General features: G+C 43.4%; 1 protein-coding gene across 4 annotated transcripts in view; it reads left to right on the top strand.

Moving 5' to 3' along the window:
• Positions 1-1,167: 1,167 nt before the first annotated feature.
• Positions 1,168-13,143, top strand: part of LOC5572977 (FH1/FH2 domain-containing protein 1) — a 467,818-nt gene continuing 455,842 nt past the window's right edge. For all 4 annotated transcript variants that reach the window (XM_021842727.1, XM_021842725.1, XM_021842726.1 and 1 more), the window contains exon 1: positions 1,168-1,990. The gene's annotated coding sequence lies outside the window, so the exon portion shown is untranslated. The remainder of the gene's footprint in view (positions 1,991-13,143) is intronic.

Raw genomic sequence — 13,143 nt, 5'->3', positions numbered from 1 at the left:
ACTGATCACGATAGTTGGCACTCTTTGATTCCTCACTTGAATCAAAAAGCCTGGGCTAGAGGCTGCTTCGATTTGGTGTTCGAAAATTTAAAAATTTGTCTCGCGTTGCAAAATGATGATTTTTTTTTTGCACGAGTCGTCCATTTATCCAACTAGGCTCGCCGAGTTTTGCAACAAGTTCAGCATCGTCAGCGCCCGCCGAATATTTCGCTTCCAAATAAATGTTCTTGGAATCGGATCCGCACCACCCAACCAAAGACGAAAACGTAGCAAAATACTGAGAAATTTTTAGACACAGAGGGATCGCGACTAGATAGACTCAGATATTTGGAACAGTTCTGAAAAGTTCTACTTTTCAGCACCGAAATGAGTACTGAAAAGTAGCAATTTTCAGAACTGATTCTTTTGATAGCAAAAGTAGGCCAATATTTCGTTCATTTTCTCGATGAAAACTAGGATTGTATACCTACAATGGGATTGCAAAAAAAACATATTTTGAATTATTTTTTTGAAGATGTGGCCTCTTTGGAAATATACACTAAGAAAACATGGATAATTTTTGGACGATAAACCATATTGAGGGATGATCCCAAAGTTTTGCACGATGACCTGAATTATTATTTTATAGATTTTCAACTGCTCTCTTTTTTCATCGAATGATCTCCAAAGAATTCAAAATTTAGATTGATCAGTTAATACTAAATAATACACTAATAATAAACAGTTATGGCTATTGTGGTTCCCTATTTAGCCATATGTGTTTTCTCGAAAACTTTCCCTTTTTGAATATTTTTCAATGTTTTAACATCAAGATTGATTTGATTTTAAACTAACAAAACACACAGAATGATAAGAAAAAAATTGAAAACATCACGTATGGTGAAATAAGGAACCATTATGTCAATACATTTGGCCAATATCAATACATTTACCCTGCACTTCTTTCAAATAGCCCAGAACAAATCCAGGGTTGAATCTTGAATATTTTGGTATGAGAGTAAATTCACCAAAAAGCACAGAAAAGTTCCTTCAAACGTGATTCATTTCACTCAGTAAACTACGAGAATGAGCTCGGGTGCTCAAGAAATAATCATGTTCCTGCGGAGTGTGAAAAACCACTGCATCAGAGAGATCTTCCGAAGGGGTTCCGTCTCAGTTGCGTGAATGACTTTGCCCGGCGCAAACGTGACTGCTTTTCGTGTGACACGGCTGGGAAAATAGTTACAACGGTTGTTACTTGAGGTCATATCCGGATCAATATTGTTCGAAGATGAATTGATGCAAAAAGTTAAGAAGAAGAGGAGCAAACGGACTGTTGGGAAATTTAATTTCAATTCATCGTGGTTTTGGTTTGTGTTTTATAAAAAGTGAGTGTGATAACTTTTCACTAATACAATCGTCTTAAACTGCGTATAAGTGCCACGAGTTTCCAGCTGAGTTTAATCGGTTCTGATTTCGGTGCTTGTGAACTGTTCAAGTGTTCAAATGAAGTGCTTGTTAAACCTGTCAGATTAGTTTTATTGGTGGGAATTACAACTGCCATGCTGTTTTGTGCTGCGACGGAGAAAACTCCGTCGAGATAGAAGTAACAGCTGTTGCTTGAAAGAAGTTATTACTCACTACAAAGTGATGTGGGAAACAAAACAAGGAAGAGCTAGTGAAAAATATGCGTTTCTGTAAGACGGAAAGCAACGAGCAGGAAAACGCATTGTGAAACGCTCCCGAGTGTGGTACGATGCGTTTGAGTGCGACTGATTTTGTTGTTTTAGTCTGACAGTGCGATAAATGCCACGTCTATTTGTTGTTTTTCTGACCACGGATATAAATAAATCAAGTAACATTGTGCCACAGAACTTGGGAACAAGCGACTGCGAATGATTTGAAACCGATTTAGTGACGGCGGACAATTCGATGGTGTGAAAAGTCGCCCACGCAATTGTCTTGTGGAAAGCCTGTTGCTCTCATCTAAGCACGTGGTATGGAAATGAACGTGAGTGTTATTTATTAATATTGTATATATTTCTTAACTTCAGTATAGATATAACATGATGTTATTAAAAACAATGCCCTTAAAATAGAGCTGAAAAAATAACAGTTTGCTTATACATTCAAAATTGAAATTTAAAATCAAACACTCGCGGCTTATTTGGCTTTACATCAATTATCTTGATAAAACCTTGCCAACAATATTTCGCCAATTCACTCGGTTCATGGCCACTTCTCTCCATCCTCGACTGTGACCCACGCTCTCCAGGTTAACCCACCTAGCTCGCTGCGCCTAGCGAACACCATCTTTACAGGGTTGTTGTCCGGCATTCTTGCAACATGCCCTGCCCAGCGTATCTTTCCATCTTTAGCTACCTTCACGATACTGGGTTCATCCTTCGCCGACACACGCCGTTCTCCTGCACGCCACCGAAGATCGTCATTAGCACTTGGCGTTCGAAAACCCTAAGAGCTTGCAAGTTCTCTTCGAGCATAGTCCACATCTCATGCCCATAGAGGACTACCGGTCTTATAAGCGTTTTGTACATCGTGCATTTGGTGCGGGGGTGAATCTTTCTTGACGGCAGCTTCTTCTGGAGACCATAGCAGGCACGACTTCCGCTGATGATGCGCCTCCGTATTTCCCGACTAACATTGTTGTCAGCCGTCAACAAGGATCCGAGGTAGACGAATTCGTCCACCAACTCGAAGGTATCCCTGTCTATCGTAACACCAGCCAACCAGCATGTATGTACTTTGTTTTCGACGCATTCACCATTAGCCCGACTTTTGTTGCTTCGCGTTTTAGGCGGGTGAACAAATCTGCCACCGTTTCAAATTTTCTCCCAATAATGTCTATGTCGTCCGCGAAGCAAACAAATTGTCCGGATCTCGTGAAAATCGTGCCTCGACTGTTAAGTCCGGCTTTCCGCATGACACCTTCAAGCGCAATATTGAACAATAGGCACGAAAGTCCGTCGCCCTGTCGTAGTCCCCGCCGAGAATCGAACGAACTGGAGTGTTCGCCCGAGATCTTCACGCAGTCGAAGAGTTAACAACAACTGCTACGTCCGTGCATCACGCTATACCTCACATCATTCCGCCATCGTTCCCCGTTCCGCCATCGCCCACCGTTACGCCGTTCCTGAGAGCACCTATCGTTCCACTTACTATTTACTACCAAAACGTCGGCGGAATGCGTACGAAAACTAACGATTTTCACTTACTGACCGCTTCTTGTGCTGACGGAAACGTGGCTTCGCAGGGGATTCTACCCCATTACCCCGAATATCATTTCCCCGATTGCCATCACCCTGAATTCCATTACCCCGAATGTACCATTACCCCGAATTCCATCACCCCGAATGCTATTTCCCCGAATTTACGATTATCTTGACATGACCATGTTGATCACATTTCCCCACGATATTGGAATTCGGGGGAATTTTTTTCGGGGTGATGGGTCGTTCGGGGTTTTGGAATTCGGGGTAATGGCGTTCGGGTTAATGGCATTCGGGGTGATGGGATTCGGGGTAATGGGGTAGAATCTCGCAGGGATGTGAGGAACACTGAACTGTCGTCTGACTATAACATCTATCGATGCGACCGAAGCAGTATGACTAGTCGTTTCCAAAGAGGAGGGGGAACACTCATCGCTGTCAAGAAGTCTGTTGCTAGCATGGCTGTTCAGCTGGACAGATCTGACTCGTTGGAACAGGTTGCTGTAAAAGTATCCTCGTCGAACAAATCCGTCTATGTTTATGGAATCTATTTGAGACCCAACAGCAATCCCGGTAAATATGCCGCACATTCCGACTGTGTTGAGCAAATTATCAACAAAACAAGTTTCGGCGATTCTGTAGTGATTGTTGGTGACTACAATCTGCCACATTTACTATGGTCATACGATGACGACGTGAACTCCTACATTCCGACGAATGCCTCGACTGAGCAGGAGTTTTCTTTTGCTGAAAACATGATCGCTACTGGACTACAGCAGATTTGTAACGTGCGTAATCCCAACGGCAGATTGCTCGACTTGGATTTTGTAAACAGTAGTGAGGTTGAACTACTTGAAGCGCCATCAGCTATTTTACCAACTGGCCGTCATCATAAACCGTTTGTGCTACGCCTTGCCACGCGCAGTGCCAGCGAGAATCCAGACGTTGCAGTAGGCCAAGATTTTGATTTTCGGCGATGTAACTATGAAGATCTACATCTGTTGAACTGGGATGAAATCTTCAACGTAGCAAATATCAACGAAGCGGTCGATACTTTCTACACATTGGTATTCGGAATCATTACCAGACACACTCCGCTCCGCAGAACTAATCCTCAGCGGTTGAACTATCAGCCATGGTGGAATTCGGATCTTCGACACCAAAGAAACGTTCTTCGCAAAGCTCACCACCGCTTCTTACGCCATCGCACTGAAGAAAACAAGAGTTTTCTCCGTAGTCTTGAATCTGAATACAACGAAAGCGTGTCTTCTTCGTTCCGTGGGTATATTTTTCGTATTCAAGATGAGGTCAAGGCCAATCCTTCCTCTTTTTGGCGATTTTTCAAAAGCAGGAAAGATGCGCAGGCAATCCCATCCGAAATGTCGTACGGCAACTCATTAAGTTACGACATCGAAGGGTCTGTCGAACTTTTCGCCGATTATTTCAAATCCGTTTATAACGTTGAAACTCCACCGGATGCGCATGAGATGCTGAATTCCCTGCTGTCTTTCGACATACATTTACCGTTTCCAACGTTTGCCGTGGCAGAATTCGTAAGTGCTCTCAACTCTGTCGATCCCTCCAAGGGTCCTAAAACTGATAAACTCCCTCCGGTCTTCATTCAACGTTGCGCTGAAGTACTTGGACCACCTGTTTGTCGGTTGTTCAACCTGTCGTTGTCGGAAGCTGTCTTACCGGCTGCTTGGAAAGTTGCTGCCATAACGCCCATTCACAAAGCCGAAAATATCCATGACGTGAAAAACTATAGACCCATCTCGATTCTCTGTTGCTTAGCTAAGACACTGGTACTCTTAGTTCACAGTAGAATGTACGCTGCGGCTACGCCAGTAATATCGCAATATCAGCACGGCTTCGTGAAGAATCGGTCAACAGCTACTAACCTCATGGTGTACGCTAGTGCTGTGAACTCTAGCTTGGAAAAACGTTGCCAAGTGGATGGCGTTTACGTAGATTTTTCCAAAGCTTTCGATAAGGAACCTCATGAGTTAGCTATGCATAAACTTGAGCGGCTAGAGTTTCCCGACTGGTTGGTCAAGTGGCTACGATCATATCTACGAGACAGAACCGCCTTTGTTAATCTACGATCCACCAAATCAACTAGTTTCGCTACTCCGTCTGGCGTGCCGTAAGGTAGCCACCTCGGTCCTTTGATTTTCATTTTGTTCATCAACGACTTGAGTCATCGACTGAATTCGAAGCACCTTATGTGCGCAGACGATTTGAAATTATACCGTATCATCAGTTCCATGGTCGACTGTGCTGCTCTTCAGCAAGACATCGACGCTGTAGCACGCTGGTGCGTAATGAACGGGATGGAAATAAATGCGCTGAAGTGCAAAGCTTTGAACGTGTAACGTCGATAAAAGACCTGGGAGTGATAATGGACCTCAAAGACAACAACGAAAGCTTTCGCTATGTTGGGTTTCATTCGTCGTAATGCATCCGAGTTTCAAGATGTGTATACTCTGAAGACCGTTTACTGCGCAATCGTTCGCAACCTTCTCGAATATGCTGTTCAAATCTGGGCACCATATCAAGAAATGCATATTTCTCGCATAGAAAGGGTGCAACGTTGTTTCATTCGGTTTGCGTTACGGAGACTACCATGGAACGATCCGTTCAAACTGCTTCCTTACGAGAACCGCTGTGAACTAATCAAGCTTGAGCCTCTGCGAACACGTCGTGTATTTCTCCAAAGAATGTTTGCTTTCGATGTCTTGACGAATCGGATTGATTGCCCTGATCTTCTGCAACAAGCGAATTTTTTCGTTCTGGCTCGGAGATCCCGCCCACGTTCGTTGTTCTGGACCGCAAGACATCGTACGGTATTTGGACAAAATCACCCGATGGAAAGATGTTTTAATTTGTTAAATGTTGATGTTTTTGACTTTGATGTGAGTAGAAATAAGTTTAAAGCTAAAATAAGATTATTGCATTAGATTAAGACCAATACAGTCTGTACAGCAATGCTGAAGACGAAGTAAAATAAATAGATCAATAAATAGTTTTTCACACCGTCCATCGTTGCTCTGATCAATCTTGTGAGCTTCCCGGGAAAGCTGTAATCGTCCATGATTTTCCATAGCTCTACGCGGTTGATATTATCGTATGACGCCTTGAAATCGATGAACAAATGGTGCGTAGGGACCTGATACTCACGGCATTTCTGGAGGATTTACCGCACGGAAAAGATCTGGTCCGTTGTCAAGCGGCCGTCGATGAAACCTGCTTGATTCCACGAACTCGTTTGCTATAGGTGATAGACGACGGAAGAGAATCTGGGATAGCACTTTGAAGGCGGCGTTCAGGATGGTGATTGCACGATAATTCTCACACTCCAGTTTGTCGCCCTTTTTGTAGATAGGGCATATAACGCCTTGCTTCCGCTCCTCCGGTAGCTGTTCTGTTTCCCAGATTTTGACTATTAGCTGATGCAGACAAGCGGCCATTTAGTCCGGACCCATCTTGATGAGTTCGGCTCCGATACCATCCTTGCCAGCGGCCTTGTTGTTCTTAAGCTGTTGAATGGCATCCTTAACTGCCCCCATCGTTGGAGCTGGTTGGCTTCCATTGTCCGCTGTGCTGACGTAGCCATCGCCTTCGCTGTCCTGACCATCTGTGCCTGCATTATCTACGCCATTCAGGTGTTCATCGTAGTGCTGCTTCCACCTTTCGATCAACTCGCGTCCGTCCGTTAAGATGCTCCCATCCTTATCCCGGCACATTCCAGCTCGCGGCACGAAGCCTTTGCGGGATGTGTTGAGCTTCTGATAGAACTTCCTCGTTTCTTGAGAACGGTACAGCAACTCCATATCTTGGCATTTTACCTCTTCCAGTTGGCGCTTTTTTGTCCCGGAATAGGCGGGTTTACTGTTTCCACTTCAGCCTGTATCGTTCCACGTTTTGTCGCGTACCATGCTGCAGCATTGCAGCCCGCGCTGCATTCTTCTCCTCTAAAACCTCCTGGCACTCTTCGTCGAACCAATCGTTTCTTGAGCTCCGTTCCACATATCCAACAATGCTTTCAGCAGCGTCGTTAATGGCTGCTTTGACTGTTCTCCAGCAGTCCTCAAGAGGGGCCATATCGAGTTCGCCCTCATCCGGAAACGCTGTCTCAAGATGCTGCGTGTACGCATTGGCGATATCTGGTTGTTTCAGACGCGCTAGATTGTACCGAGGTGGGCGTCGGTACCGTAAATCGTTGATGACGGATAGTTTTGGGCGCAGGTTCACCATCACCAGTGGTCGGAGTCAATGTTAGCGCCACGATAGGTTCTGACGTCGGTTATGTCGGAGAAGTGCCGTCCGTCGATCAAAATGTGGTCGATTTGCGATTCTGTCTACAGAGGTGATCTCCAGGTGTTCCGATACGGGAGGCTGTGCTAGAAATAGGTTCTACGAATGGCCATATTCTTGGAGGCGGCAAAATCTATCAGTCGTAGGCCGATCTCGTTCGTCAGCCGGTGGGCGCTGAACTTTTCAATCGTCGCCCTGGACTCCTCCTCCTGGCCAACCTGAGCGTTCAAATCACCTATGATGATCTTGACGTCGTGGCTTGGGCAGCGGTCGTACTCGCGTTTGAGCTGCGCGTAAAATGCGTCCTTGTCATCATCAGTGCTTCCGGAGTGTGGGCTATGCACGCTTATGATGCTGAAGTTGAAGAACCGGCCTTTGAGCCTCAACTTGCACATTCTTTCGTTTATTGGCCATCACCCGATCATGCGCCTTTGCATATCACCCATCACTATAAAAGCTGTTCCCAGCTCACGTGTGTTGCCGCAGCTCTGGTATGATAATCTCTAAACGTTCGCACCATCGAACCTGTCCAGCACATCTCCTGCAGCGCTATGATGTCGAAACCGCAGATCTTCGGTACATCGGAGAGTATGCATGTGCTTCCGATGAAGTTGAGAGATTTGCAGTTCCACGTACCGAGTTTCCAAACGTTAGTTCATTTCCGTCGCTGTGGTCTTTGCCGATTGTTCCGGTCCGTATTCTCTCGTTGACGTTCCTGTGCTGATGTGTTTTTACGGTTGGCTTGCAGGGCCTGACACCAACCCTCTAAATTTACGGAGGACTATTCCCCCTAAATGTTCGGAGGACCATAGTGCGCAGTTTAGCTTAGAGTCCTTCTCTGGCACTCGGACGATGATCAGTCGCCCCTGACATGGGGAATAGACGCTGTTTTGAGCCGTTCCTAACATGGAATACTGACGCTTCAGGTTTGCGGAAGCAAACCCCCCCCCCCCTTCCCTGTCAGCATACGACCAAAGTTCCCACCGGGGTTGGTTACCCGATCCTCCCTAAAGTTACTCGTACTCCGGCCAGTACCGCGAGGAGGTAGAGATACACGGATAAAAATCTGATCCCCACACCATGATTTACAAATCATGAAATTCATAAATTGGTTAGGTCATAATATCAGGATCACAAATCATGGTTCCTGGAGTCTTAATCATGATTCCACATAAGCGTAACATCCAGTGTGAAAACACTAAGCGGCGCACTTTGCTTCATTTCATTCGTATCGATCACTCTCAATTCAAGATGACGAAGCGGTTGAGTAGTAGAGAACGTGGCTCTCAATCGGAAGGTTCTTGACTCGAATCTTAATGTATGCTACTTTTAACTTTTTTTTTTTATTTTGCCGATCATAAACGGATGCGCGACTCAGCATTTTTGGCATTTGAATCATGATTCCGAGCAATCAGCTACAAAAACCTAACGCGTGTGTTGCGTTACGGCAATCTGACTCATGATATCATGAGTCCAAATCATGGTGTATTTTCATAAGACGAAAACACGCTGGAATCATGATATCATGAGTCATAATCTTGTTTTTGGATTCTGATTTCTACCCGTGTAGGAGTTGCTGGGCAAGAGGCTAAGGACCACACAATGGGGTCTATTTTATTCATATAATTATCAATTCATTAAAAAAAAAATCCAACATTCATTTATTGCTGCAAACACGGCACTATGCGATAATGCAACAGCATATCATTTTTTTCTGACAATTTAAAAGCTTTTAAGCACATTGCAAAACATTCTTCCTCCCACGCCGGACTGCAGTCTCGCGTACGACTCCACATATTAATGGCCGAATTATAATTATGCAACTCGCGTTTCGGGAGTTTTCGACAGGGTTGATGGACATCGTCCTCCGCTCGCTGTCCATCACAGCACTACCGCACTGGAAACGGGGGCCGGAACCATTTGGCTGTTGATATGACTGACGACGACGACACGATGCCAACAGACTCCAAGTGGCATCATTTTTCACCACTTGATACTCTCCCGGATCCCCGGCGGATTTGTTGGGCAATGTTCGTTCATCTCCCGTTCATCGTCGACGTCGCCATCAAGAGCACTACTGCACGACCCGTTTACCAGAAAGTGCGAGGGAATTTTCACAAATTTTCAAGCGTTGACCGCTTCCCGGGTCTATCCATATTGTGCGAGACGAGCAGGCACGGTTTGACCCATATTTTAGTCGTTGAAAAGCTGGGGATTTTAAACGGGTGCCTTTCGAATTTTCTGAGGAAAACGGCGACTGGCTGTTTGGATAGAATATCTAAGTTTAATATTGGGCCTTTCTTAGCCGTGTGGTTAGAGTCCGCGGCTACACAGCAAAGCCATGCTGAAGGTGCTTGGGTTCGATTCCCGGTTGGTCCAGGATCTTTTCGTAAAGGAAATTTCCTTGACTTCCCTGGGCATAGAGTATCATCGTACCTGCCACACGATATACGAATGCGAAAATGGCAAGTTTGGCAAAGAAAGCTCTCAGTTATATCTGTGGAAGTGATAATAAGAACATTAAGCTGAGAAGCAGACTCTGTTCCAGTGAGGACGTCGTGCCAAGAAGAAGAAGAAGAAGATCAAAGTTTGATTCACTGGTTTAGAGTAATTTTTGGACACAATAATAGCATTGATTTAAATTTCGATTGCAAATTATGTAAACTTTAAACAATTTTCGAAATTCTTCTAACCGCAACATTTGGTATGTGTACCAATAACAGTTTTCACGTTTGACAGAATCTGCGTCAACCATTTTCCACATCATGCATAGCAGCAGTTCTGATCCCGTCTTTCACCATATACTCACGCGAGCAATCGTTTGCGGTGGACTAAGTCGTCATAGTCGTCGTTATGATGATGCCGAGTGGTTTGGTTGTGAAGGTAGTTAGCTAGAAAAAAAGGCCCACTTGCGCCGCAAATATACGTTGAAACATCACGAATAAAAGGGAAAATATTTGGTGAAAAACCCCTAGCATGGTGACGGAAATTTGTCTCGCGATGATTTCCAAACCCTTCTGCATCATCCGTGCAATATCTTTTGTATGGTAGATTTGTGAGCTGTCTGTGACTGTACCCAGTCTCAGTTATGAATCATCCAGAGTTCAGTCAGTTTTCATGCCACGGCAGATATATTTTGTTGGTGCATTGCCGGTTCGCGGGTACTAAGAATAGAAAAGTGGGACTCGAACATATAGCAAAGGTGCGAAAGTGAAATGGCGAGGATGCACACCTCCATTCCTGCGGATACGTCAGAATCATCTGGTTTTGGATAGTTGACTCAGTTAGCAGACTTGAGAGATGCTTCCCGGACAGCCGTGTTTTGATTCGCTGAGATTTTTACTGCCTTACGGTGGCCTGGATTACGGTTTTTTGAGTGGGATGCTGTTGAGTCTCATGGGTATTGCTAGACGTAATTTATAAATTTGGATTTTGAAAATTAACCTCTTAAATGGCAAAACACGTGAACGACATAAATTCAGCATTTATTTTCAAATTTCTATTATTTCTACGAAAAATCCGTTATCAGCAATAAATAATAAATATGAAGCCTTTTTCAATAATTACCTCAAGCCAACTCGTGACATACATGAACCATTCAATTTTTATTTATATAGAAGATAGAATATAGAAGATAGAAGATAGAAGATAGAAGATAGAAGATAGAAGATAGAAGATAGAAGATAGAAGATAGAAGATAGAAGATAGAAGATAGAAGATAGAAGATAGAAGATAGAAGATAGAAGATAGAAGATAGAAGATAGAAGATAGAAGATAGAAGATAGAAGATAGAAGATAGAAGATAGAAGATAGAAGATAGAAGATAGAAGATAGAAGATAGAAGATAGAAGATAGAAGATAGAAGATAGAAGATAGAAGATAGAAGATAGAAGATAGAAGATAGAAGATAGAAGATAGAAGATAGAAGATAGAAGATAGAAGATAGAAGATAGAAGATAGAAGATAGAAGATAGAAGATAGAAGATAGAAGATAGAAGATAGAAGATAGAAGAAGATAGAAGATAGAAGATAGAAGATAGAAGATAGAAGATAGAAGATAGAAGATAGAAGATAGAAGATAGAAGATAGAAGATAGAAGATAGAAGATAGAAGATAGAAGATAGAAGATAGAAGATAGAAGATAGAAGATAGAAGATAGAAGATAGAAGATAGAAGCAAGAAGCTTAAGCTCCTGCCAACAGAAATAATTTGAGGACACATAACACGCAAACAAATAGTCATAATACAAACTTCATCTTTTAGAAGTGTTTCTTGGTTAAAGCGTTTAACAACCAGTTTATTGAACTAAGCGTTTTATTCAACATAATCCCATTCAACTTAAATCCTCTATGGGTTGTGTTCAAATCTCTTGAACGCATCAATCGCCTCACACGTGATGATGCGTATCGCAAATAGAAAGAAACGGCCTTGAAATTTTATTCAACTCACTTCAGAAACATTTTCCCGAGTTCAATCTATTCTACTCTGTCAAGCCGGTTTTGCCATTACCGCTTTTCTTGCTGTTGAAAGTTGTTTTTCTTTTTTATTATTAGATGCTTGATTTCCTCCGCTACGCGTTTCTGGCGATTGCTCGTTACCTCGAGATGGTCTTTCTCTGACACTTTAATTGTTATTTATTCTTCGCACCATTCCCTCCCGATGAGAAGATGGGCGGAATGGGCGTCAGCTCGGGAAAGTGGCATATTTTTCGATCTCCCTGTTTGGATACAAGTCGGAGACGGAACAAAATCTTGTTTCTGATTGCTGGCTTGATTTCCTCGAAGCAACCGTTGCCACGGTGCTCCCCAGATTATTATTAACAGAAAAAAATATTCTCTATCAAATCTGTACTCATCAATCGATTTTCACGGTTAGACACCTTGTCTGGGTAAAATTTAATAAAATAGGGCTTATTTTGGATTCATACACAAGTTTCATAATCCTCTTTGTTGAAGCCTTCCTTAGTCGAGTGGTTAGAGTCCGCGGCTACAAAGCACAGCCATGCTGAAGGTGTCTGGGTTCGATTCCCGGTCGGTCCAGGATCTTTTCGTAATGGAAATTATCTTGACTTTCCTGGACATAGAGAGCTGAGAAGCAGGCTCTGTCCCAGTAAAGACGTAAAATGCCAAGAAGAAGAAGAATAATAAGCAGAAGAACAATGGGAATCCGGAGGTATGCAGACTTGTGCTTTTCTTTCTCATTTCGATCTTCTGTCTTTCGACCTGTTATCATAGATTCGAAATTACCTTGTTTATATCACTGCATCAATAGGGCGTAACTTCACATTTGGCCCGCGATTTTCTAAAAATTTTGCACAGACATGCAGTTTAGCTAAAGAAATCCACTGGTGAGTATAGCTCGGATAGATTATTTTCTGCTAATAATGGCCTCAGGAGCACCGTGGTTGCTGCTTGATTGGTGTCGGCTTACGAAAAGTGGAATAAAAGGCTATGTATTATTTTGAGCGCCGTATCGAGAACGACACAAATTGGGGATTACCAGCCCTGAAGAGACGTGATGCGAGTTGCTATTTTAGATGGAATAATATATCAGCTTGTAAAAGTATTTGTCACGCAACTGCACACTGTTCAGATGTTCTCAGCGAACATCTGAAATGACT

Source organism: Aedes aegypti, chromosome 2 (assembly GCF_002204515.2).
Source record: "Aedes aegypti strain LVP_AGWG chromosome 2, AaegL5.0 Primary Assembly, whole genome shotgun sequence".
NCBI lineage: Eukaryota > Metazoa > Arthropoda > Insecta > Diptera > Culicidae > Aedes > Aedes aegypti.
This window is presented reverse-complemented; position numbering and strand designations above follow the sequence as displayed.